The sequence below is a fragment of the Brassica rapa genome, unplaced genomic scaffold (genome assembly GCF_000309985.2).
Source record: "Brassica rapa cultivar Chiifu-401-42 unplaced genomic scaffold, CAAS_Brap_v3.01 Scaffold0631, whole genome shotgun sequence".
In the NCBI taxonomy this organism is placed as follows: domain Eukaryota; kingdom Viridiplantae; phylum Streptophyta; class Magnoliopsida; order Brassicales; family Brassicaceae; genus Brassica; species Brassica rapa.
In genome coordinates, this window is record NW_022610571.1 from 22,442 (window position 1) to 33,825 (window position 11,384).

The window sequence follows — 11,384 nt, forward strand, 5'->3', positions numbered from 1 at the left end:
CTTCGTCGTTCCAATCAAACCAGGATGAATCACTTTGTGAGAAGCTTGATTTGGATACATAAAGTGGTGGAGAATCACCAGGAAGTTGAATAAATCTCATAGGAGTTGGGATGAAGAAGTTATCGCACTTTCTAATCAGGTGATTCCAGTTTCCCAGTTTGGGAATAGGACAGCATCTTCGTCGTTCCAATCAAACCAGGATGAATCACTTTGTGAGAAGCTTGATTTGGATACATAAAGTGGTGGAGAATCACCAGGAAGTTGAATAAATCTCATAGGAGTTGGGATGAAGAAGTTATCCCACTTTCAAATCAGGTGATTCCAGTTTCCCAGTTTGGGAATAGTACAGCTTCTTCGTCGTTCCAATCAAACCAGGATGAATCACTTTGTAAGAAGCTTGATTTGGATACATAAAGTGGTGGAGAATCACCAGGAAGTTGAATAAATCTCATAGGAGTTGGGATGAAGAAGTTATCCCACTTTCTAATCAGGTGATTCCAGTTTCCCAGTTTGGGAATAGGACAGCTTCTTCGTCGTTCCAATCAAACCAGGATGAATCACTTTGTAAGAAGCTTGATTTGGATACATAAAGTGTGGAGAATCACCAGGAAGTTGAATAAATCTCATAGGAGTTGGGATGAAGAAGTTATCCCACTTTCAAATCAGGTGATTCCAGTTTCCCAGTTTGGGAATAGGACAGCTTCTTCGTCGTTCCAATCAAACCAGGATGAATCACTTTGTAAGAAGCTTGATTTGGATACATAAAGTGTGGAGAATCACCAGGAAGTTGAATAAATCTCATAGGAGTTGGGATGAAGAAGTTATCCCACTTTCTAATCAGGTGATTCCAGTTTCCCAGTTTGGGAATAGGACAGCTTCTTCGTCGTTCCAATCAAACCAGGATGAATCACTTTGTAAGAAGCTTGATTTGGATACATAAAGTGGTGGAGAATCACCAGGAAGTTGAATAAATCTCATAGGAGTTGGGATGAAGAAGTTATCCCACTTTCTAATCAGGTGATTCCAGTTTCCCAGTTTGGGAATAGGACAGCTTCTTCGTCGTTCCAATCAAACCAGGATGAATCACTTTGTAAGAAGCTTGATTTGGATACATAAAGTGGTGGAGAATCACCAGGAAGTTGAATAAATCTCATAGGAGTTGGGATGAAGAAGTTATCCCACTTTCTAATCAGGTGATTCCAGTTTCCCAGTTTGGGAATAGGACAGCTTCTTCGTCGTTCCAATCAAACCAGGATGAATCACTTTGTAAGAAGCTTGATTTGGATACATAAAGTGGTGGAGAATCACCAGGAAGTTGAATAAATCTCATAGGAGTTGGGATGAAGAAGTTATCCCACTTTCTAATCAGGTGATTCCAGTTTCCCAGTTTGGGAATAGGACAGCTTCTTCGTCGTTCCAATCAAACCAGGATGAATCACTTTGTAAGAAGCTTGATTTGGATACATAAAGTGTTGGAGAATCACCAGGAAGTTGAATAAATCTCATAGGAGTTGGGATGAAGAAGTTATCCCACTTTCTAATCAGGTGATTCCAGTTTCCCAGTTTGGGAATAGGACAGCTTCTTCGTCGTTCCAATCAAACCAGGATGAATCACTTTGTAAGAAGCTTGATTTGGATACATAAAGTGGTGGAGAATCACCAGGAAGTTGAATAAATCTCATAGGAGTTGGGATGAAGAAGTTATCCCACTTTCTAATCAGGTGATTCCAGTTTCCCAGTTTGGGAATAGGACAGCTTCTTCGTCGTTCCAATCAAACCAGGATGAATCACTTTGTAAGAAGCTTGATTTGGATACATAAAGTGGTGGAGAATCACCAGGAAGTTGAATAAATCTCATAGGAGTTGGGATGAAGAAGTTATCCCACTTTCTAATCAGGTGATTCCAGTTTCCCAGTTTGGGAATAGGACAGCTTCTTCGTCGTTCCAATCAAACCAGGATGAATCACTTTGTAAGAAGCTTGATTTGGATACATAAAGTGTGGAGAATCACCAGGAAGTTGAATAAATCTCATAGGAGTTGGGATGAAGAAGTTATCCCACTTTCAATCAGGTGATTCCAGTTTCCCAGTTTGGGAATAGGACAGCTTCTTCGTCGTTCCAATCAAACCAGGATGAATCACTTTGTAAGAAGCTTGATTTGGATACATAAAGTGGTGGAGAATCACCAGGAAGTTGAATAAATCTCATAGGAGTTGGGATGAAGAAGTTATCCCACTTTCTAATCAGGTGATTCCAGTTTCCCAGTTTGGGAATAGGACAGCTTCTTCGTCGTTCCAATCAAACCAGGATGAATCACTTTGTAAGAAGCTTGATTTGGATACATAAAGTGTTGGAGAATCACCAGGAAGTTGAATAAATCTCATAGGAGTTGGGATGAAGAAGTTATCCCACTTTCTAATCAGGTGATTCCAGTTTCCCAGTTTGGGAATAGGACAGCTTCTTCGTCGTTCCAATCAAACCAGGATGAATCACTTTGTAAGAAGCTTGATTTGGATACATAAAGTGTTGGAGAATCACCAGGAAGTTGAATAAATCTCATAGGAGTTGGGATGAAGAAGTTATCCCACTTTCTAATCAGGTGATTCCAGTTTCCCAGTTTGGGAATAGGACAGCTTCTTCGTCGTTCCAATCAAACCAGGATGAATCACTTTGTAAGAAGCTTGATTTGGATACATAAAGTGGTGGAGAATCACCAGGAAGTTGAATAAATCTCATAGGAGTTGGGATGAAGAAGTTATCCCACTTTCTAATCAGGTGATTCCAGTTTCCCAGTTTGGGAATAGGACAGCTTCTTCGTCGTTCCAATCAAACCAGGATGAATCACTTTGTAAGAAGCTTGATTTGGATACATAAAGTGGTGGAGAATCACCAGGAAGTTGAATAAATCTCATAGGAGTTGGGATGAAGAAGTTATCCCACTTTCTAATCAGGTGATTCCAGTTTCCCAGTTTGGGAATAGGACAGCTTCTTCGTCGTTCCAATCAAACCAGGATGAATCACTTTGTAAGAAGCTTGATTTGGATACATAAAGTGTGGAGAATCACCAGGAAGTTGAATAAATCTCATAGGAGTTGGGATGAAGAAGTTATCCCACTTTCTAATCAGGTGATTCCAGTTTCCCAGTTTGGGAATAGGACAGCTTCTTCGTCGTTCCAATCAAACCAGGATGAATCACTTTGTAAGAAGCTTGATTTGGATACATAAAGTGGTGGAGAATCACCAGGAAGTTGAATAAATCTCATAGGAGTTGGGATGAAGAAGTTATCCCACTTTCTAATCAGGTGATTCCAGTTTCCCAGTTTGGGAATAGGACAGCTTCTTCGTCGTTCCAATCAAACCAGGATGAATCACTTTGTAAGAAGCTTGATTTGGATACATAAAGTGTGGAGAATCACCAGGAAGTTGAATAAATCTCATAGGAGTTGGGATGAAGAAGTTATCCCACTTTCAATCAGGTGATTCCAGTTTCCCAGTTTGGGAATAGGACAGCTTCTTCGTCGTTCCAATCAAACCAGGATGAATCACTTTGTAAGAAGCTTGATTTGGATACATAAAGTGTGGAGAATCACCAGGAAGTTGAATAAATCTCATAGGAGTTGGGATGAAGAAGTTATCCCACTTTCTAATCAGGTGATTCCAGTTTCCCAGTTTGGGAATAGGACAGCTTCTTCGTCGTTCCAATCAAACCAGGATGAATCACTTTGTAAGAAGCTTGATTTGGATACATAAAGTGGTGGAGAATCACCAGGAAGTTGAATAAATCTCATAGGAGTTGGGATGAAGAAGTTATCCCACTTTCTAATCAGGTGATTCCAGTTTCCCAGTTTGGGAATAGGACAGCTTCTTCGTCGTTCCAATCAAACCAGGATGAATCACTTTGTAAGAAGCTTGATTTGGATACATAAAGTGTGGAGAATCACCAGGAAGTTGAATAAATCTCATAGGAGTTGGGATGAAGAAGTTATCCCACTTTCTAATCAGGTGATTCCAGTTTCCCAGTTTGGGAATAGGACAGCTTCTTCGTCGTTCCAATCAAACCAGGATGAATCACTTTGTAAGAAGCTTGATTTGGATACATAAAGTGTGGAGAATCACCAGGAAGTTGAATAAATCTCATAGGAGTTGGGATGAAGAAGTTATCCCACTTTCTAATCAGGTGATTCCAGTTTCCCAGTTTGGGAATAGGACAGCTTCTTCGTCGTTCCAATCAAACCAGGATGAATCACTTTGTAAGAAGCTTGATTTGGATACATAAAGTGGTGGAGAATCACCAGGAAGTTGAATAAATCTCATAGGAGTTGGGATGAAGAAGTTATCCCACTTTCTAATCAGGTGATTCCAGTTTCCCAGTTTGGGAATAGGACAGCTTCTTCGTCGTTCCAATCAAACCAGGATGAATCACTTTGTAAGAAGCTTGATTTGGATACATAAAGTGGTGGAGAATCACCAGGAAGTTGAATAAATCTCATAGGAGTTGGGATGAAGAAGTTATCCCACTTTCTAATCAGGTGATTCCAGTTTCCCAGTTTGGGAATAGGACAGCTTCTTCGTCGTTCCAATCAAACCAGGATGAATCACTTTGTAAGAAGCTTGATTTGGATACATAAAGTGGTGGAGAATCACCAGGAAGTTGAATAAATCTCATAGGAGTTGGGATGAAGAAGTTATCCCACTTTCTAATCAGGTGATTCCAGTTTCCCAGTTTGGGAATAGGACAGCTTCTTCGTCGTTCCAATCAAACCAGGATGAATCACTTTGTAAGAAGCTTGATTTGGATACATAAAGTGGTGGAGAATCACCAGGAAGTTGAATAAATCTCATAGGAGTTGGGATGAAGAAGTTATCCCACTTTCTAATCAGGTGATTCCAGTTTCCCAGTTTGGGAATAGGACAGCTTCTTCGTCGTTCCAATCAAACCAGGATGAATCACTTTGTAAGAAGCTTGATTTGGATACATAAAGTGGTGGAGAATCACCAGGAAGTTGAATAAATCTCATAGGAGTTGGGATGAAGAAGTTATCCCACTTTCTAATCAGGTGATTCCAGTTTCCCAGTTTGGGAATAGGACAGCTTCTTCGTCGTTCCAATCAAACCAGGATGAATCACTTTGTAAGAAGCTTGATTTGGATACATAAAGTGTGGAGAATCACCAGGAAGTTGAATAAATCTCATAGGAGTTGGGATGAAGAAGTTATCCCACTTTCTAATCAGGTGATTCCAGTTTCCCAGTTTGGGAATAGGACAGCTTCTTCGTCGTTCCAATCAAACCAGGATGAATCACTTTGTAAGAAGCTTGATTTGGATACATAAAGTGGTGGAGAATCACCAGGAAGTTGAATAAATCTCATAGGAGTTGGGATGAAGAAGTTATCCCACTTTCTAATCAGGTGATTCCAGTTTCCCAGTTTGGGAATAGGACAGCTTCTTCGTCGTTCCAATCAAACCAGGATGAATCACTTTGTAAGAAGCTTGATTTGGATACATAAAGTGTGGAGAATCACCAGGAAGTTGAATAAATCTCATAGGAGTTGGGATGAAGAAGTTATCCCACTTTCTAATCAGGTGATTCCAGTTTCCCAGTTTGGGAATAGGACAGCTTCTTCGTCGTTCCAATCAAACCAGGATGAATCACTTTGTAAGAAGCTTGATTTGGATACATAAAGTGTGGAGAATCACCAGGAAGTTGAATAAATCTCATAGGAGTTGGGATGAAGAAGTTATCCCACTTTCTAATCAGGTGATTCCAGTTTCCCAGTTTGGGAATAGGACAGCTTCTTCGTCGTTCCAATCAAACCAGGATGAATCACTTTGTAAGAAGCTTGATTTGGATACATAAAGTGGTGGAGAATCACCAGGAAGTTGAATAAATCTCATAGGAGTTGGGATGAAGAAGTTATCCCACTTTCAATCAGGTGATTCCAGTTTCCCAGTTTGGGAATAGGACAGCTTCTTCGTCGTTCCAATCAAACCAGGATGAATCACTTTGTAAGAAGCTTGATTTGGATACATAAAGTGTGGAGAATCACCAGGAAGTTGAATAAATCTCATAGGAGTTGGGATGAAGAAGTTATCCCACTTTCTAATCAGGTGATTCCAGTTTCCCAGTTTGGGAATAGGACAGCTTCTTCGTCGTTCCAATCAAACCAGGATGAATCACTTTGTAAGAAGCTTGATTTGGATACATAAAGTGGTGGAGAATCACCAGGAAGTTGAATAAATCTCATAGGAGTTGGGATGAAGAAGTTATCCCACTTTCTAATCAGGTGATTCCAGTTTCCCAGTTTGGGAATAGGACAGCTTCTTCGTCGTTCCAATCAAACCAGGATGAATCACTTTGTAAGAAGCTTGATTTGGATACATAAAGTGGTGGAGAATCACCAGGAAGTTGAATAAATCTCATAGGAGTTGGGATGAAGAAGTTATCCCACTTTCTAATCAGGTGATTCCAGTTTCCCAGTTTGGGAATAGGACAGCTTCTTCGTCGTTCCAATCAAACCAGGATGAATCACTTTGTAAGAAGCTTGATTTGGATACATAAAGTGGTGGAGAATCACCAGGAAGTTGAATAAATCTCATAGGAGTTGGGATGAAGAAGTTATCCCACTTTCTAATCAGGTGATTCCAGTTTCCCAGTTTGGGAATAGGACAGCTTCTTCGTCGTTCCAATCAAACCAGGATGAATCACTTTGTAAGAAGCTTGATTTGGATACATAAAGTGTGGAGAATCACCAGGAAGTTGAATAAATCTCATAGGAGTTGGGATGAAGAAGTTATCCCACTTTCTAATCAGGTGATTCCAGTTTCCCAGTTTGGGAATAGGACAGCTTCTTCGTCGTTCCAATCAAACCAGGATGAATCACTTTGTAAGAAGCTTGATTTGGATACATAAAGTGGTGGAGAATCACCAGGAAGTTGAATAAATCTCATAGGAGTTGGGATGAAGAAGTTATCCCACTTTCTAATCAGGTGATTCCAGTTTCCCAGTTTGGGAATAGGACAGCTTCTTCGTCGTTCCAATCAAACCAGGATGAATCACTTTGTAAGAAGCTTGATTTGGATACATAAAGTGTGGAGAATCACCAGGAAGTTGAATAAATCTCATAGGAGTTGGGATGAAGAAGTTATCCCACTTTCTAATCAGGTGATTCCAGTTTCCCAGTTTGGGAATAGGACAGCTTCTTCGTCGTTCCAATCAAACCAGGATGAATCACTTTGTAAGAAGCTTGATTTGGATACATAAAGTGGTGGAGAATCACCAGGAAGTTGAATAAATCTCATAGGAGTTGGGATGAAGAAGTTATCCCACTTTCTAATCAGGTGATTCCAGTTTCCCAGTTTGGGAATAGGACAGCTTCTTCGTCGTTCCAATCAAACCAGGATGAATCACTTTGTAAGAAGCTTGATTTGGATACATAAAGTGGTGGAGAATCACCAGGAAGTTGAATAAATCTCATAGGAGTTGGGATGAAGAAGTTATCCCACTTTCAAATCAGGTGATTCCAGTTTCCCAGTTTGGGAATAGGACAGCTTCTTCGTCGTTCCAATCAAACCAGGATGAATCACTTTGTAAGAAGCTTGATTTGGATACATAAAGTGGTGGAGAATCACCAGGAAGTTGAATAAATCTCATAGGAGTTGGGATGAAGAAGTTATCCCACTTTCTAATCAGGTGATTCCAGTTTCCCAGTTTGGGAATAGGACAGCTTCTTCGTCGTTCCAATCAAACCAGGATGAATCACTTTGTAAGAAGCTTGATTTGGATACATAAAGTGGTGGAGAATCACCAGGAAGTTGAATAAATCTCATAGGAGTTGGGATGAAGAAGTTATCCCACTTTCTAATCAGGTGATTCCAGTTTCCCAGTTTGGGAATAGGACAGCTTCTTCGTCGTTCCAATCAAACCAGGATGAATCACTTTGTAAGAAGCTTGATTTGGATACATAAAGTGGTGGAGAATCACCAGGAAGTTGAATAAATCTCATAGGAGTTGGGATGAAGAAGTTATCCCACTTTCTAATCAGGTGATTCCAGTTTCCCAGTTTGGGAATAGGACAGCTTCTTCGTCGTTCCAATCAAACCAGGATGAATCACTTTGTAAGAAGCTTGATTTGGATACATAAAGTGTTGGAGAATCACCAGGAAGTTGAATAAATCTCATAGGAGTTGGGATGAAGAAGTTATCCCACTTTCAATCAGGTGATTCCAGTTTCCCAGTTTGGGAATAGGACAGCTTCTTCGTCGTTCCAATCAAACCAGGATGAATCACTTTGTAAGAAGCTTGATTTGGATACATAAAGTGGTGGAGAATCACCAGGAAGTTGAATAAATCTCATAGGAGTTGGGATGAAGAAGTTATCCCACTTTCTAATCAGGTGATTCCAGTTTCCCAGTTTGGGAATAGGACAGCTTCTTCGTCGTTCCAATCAAACCAGGATGAATCACTTTGTAAGAAGCTTGATTTGGATACATAAAGTGGTGGAGAATCACCAGGAAGTTGAATAAATCTCATAGGAGTTGGGATGAAGAAGTTATCCCACTTTCAATCAGGTGATTCCAGTTTCCCAGTTTGGGAATAGGACAGCTTCTTCGTCGTTCCAATCAAACCAGGATGAATCACTTTGTAAGAAGCTTGATTTGGATACATAAAGTGTGGAGAATCACCAGGAAGTTGAATAAATCTCATAGGAGTTGGGATGAAGAAGTTATCCCACTTTCTAATCAGGTGATTCCAGTTTCCCAGTTTGGGAATAGGACAGCTTCTTCGTCGTTCCAATCAAACCAGGATGAATCACTTTGTAAGAAGCTTGATTTGGATACATAAAGTGTGGAGAATCACCAGGAAGTTGAATAAATCTCATAGGAGTTGGGATGAAGAAGTTATCCCACTTTCAATCAGGTGATTCCAGTTTCCCAGTTTGGGAATAGGACAGCTTCTTCGTCGTTCCAATCAAACCAGGATGAATCACTTTGTAAGAAGCTTGATTTGGATACATAAAGTGTGGAGAATCACCAGGAAGTTGAATAAATCTCATAGGAGTTGGGATGAAGAAGTTATCCCACTTTCTAATCAGGTGATTCCAGTTTCCCAGTTTGGGAATAGGACAGCTTCTTCGTCGTTCCAATCAAACCAGGATGAATCACTTTGTAAGAAGCTTGATTTGGATACATAAAGTGTTGGAGAATCACCAGGAAGTTGAATAAATCTCATAGGAGTTGGGATGAAGAAGTTATCCCACTTTCTAATCAGGTGATTCCAGTTTCCCAGTTTGGGAATAGGACAGCTTCTTCGTCGTTCCAATCAAACCAGGATGAATCACTTTGTAAGAAGCTTGATTTGGATACATAAAGTGGTGGAGAATCACCAGGAAGTTGAATAAATCTCATAGGAGTTGGGATGAAGAAGTTATCCCACTTTCTAATCAGGTGATTCCAGTTTCCCAGTTTGGGAATAGGACAGCTTCTTCGTCGTTCCAATCAAACCAGGATGAATCACTTTGTAAGAAGCTTGATTTGGATACATAAAGTGGTGGAGAATCACCAGGAAGTTGAATAAATCTCATAGGAGTTGGGATGAAGAAGTTATCCCACTTTCTAATCAGGTGATTCCAGTTTCCCAGTTTGGGAATAGGACAGCTTCTTCGTCGTTCCAATCAAACCAGGATGAATCACTTTGTAAGAAGCTTGATTTGGATACATAAAGTGGTGGAGAATCACCAGGAAGTTGAATAAATCTCATAGGAGTTGGGATGAAGAAGTTATCCCACTTTCTAATCAGGTGATTCCAGTTTCCCAGTTTGGGAATAGGACAGCTTCTTCGTCGTTCCAATCAAACCAGGATGAATCACTTTGTAAGAAGCTTGATTTGGATACATAAAGTGTTGGAGAATCACCAGGAAGTTGAATAAATCTCATAGGAGTTGGGATGAAGAAGTTATCCCACTTTCTAATCAGGTGATTCCAGTTTCCCAGTTTGGGAATAGGACAGCTTCTTCGTCGTTCCAATCAAACCAGGATGAATCACTTTGTAAGAAGCTTGATTTGGATACATAAAGTGTGGAGAATCACCAGGAAGTTGAATAAATCTCATAGGAGTTGGGATGAAGAAGTTATCCCACTTTCTAATCAGGTGATTCCAGTTTCCCAGTTTGGGAATAGGACAGCTTCTTCGTCGTTCCAATCAAACCAGGATGAATCACTTTGTAAGAAGCTTGATTTGGATACATAAAGTGTTGGAGAATCACCAGGAAGTTGAATAAATCTCATAGGAGTTGGGATGAAGAAGTTATCCCACTTTCTAATCAGGTGATTCCAGTTTCCCAGTTTGGGAATAGGACAGCTTCTTCGTCGTTCCAATCAAACCAGGATGAATCACTTTGTAAGAAGCTTGATTTGGATACATAAAGTGGTGGAGAAACACCAGGAAGTTGAATAAATCTCATAGGAGTTGGGATGAAGAAGTTATCCCACTTTCTAATCAGGTGATTCCAGTTTCCCAGTTTGGGAATAGGACAGCTTCTTCGTCGTTCCAATCAAACCAGGATGAATCACTTTGTAAGAAGCTTGATTTGGATACATAAAGTGGTGGAGAATCACCAGGAAGTTGAATAAATCTCATAGGAGTTGGGATGAAGAAGTTATCCCACTTTCTAATCAGGTGATTCCAGTTTCCCAGTTTGGGAATAGGACAGCTTCTTCGTCGTTCCAATCAAACCAGGATGAATCACTTTGTAAGAAGCTTGATTTGGATACATAAAGTGGTGGAGAAACACCAGGAAGTTGAATAAATCTCATAGGAGTTGGGATGAAGAAGTTATCCCACTTTCTAATCAGGTGATTCCAGTTTCCCAGTTTGGGAATAGGACAGCTTCTTCGTCGTTCCAATCAAACCAGGATGAATCACTTTGTAAGAAGCTTGATTTGGATACATAAAGTGTTGGAGAATCACCAGGAAGTTGAATAAATCTCATAGGAGTTGGGATGAAGAAGTTATCCCACTTTCTAATCAGGTGATTCCAGTTTCCCAGTTTGGAATAGGACAGCTTCTTCGTCGTTCCAATCAAACCAGGATGAATCACTTTGTAAGAAGCTTGATTTGGATACATAAAGTGTTGGAGAATCACCAGGAAGTTGAATAAATCTCATAGGAGTTGGGATGAAGAAGTTATCCCACTTTCTAATCAGGTGATTCCAGTTTCCCAGTTTGGGAATAGGACAGCTTCTTCGTCGTTCCAATCAAACCAGGATGAATCACTTTGTAAGAAGCTTGATTTGGATACATAAAGTGTTGGAGAATCACCAGGAAGTTGAATAAATCTCATAGGAGTTGGGATGAAGAAGTTATCCCACTTTCTAATCAGGTGATT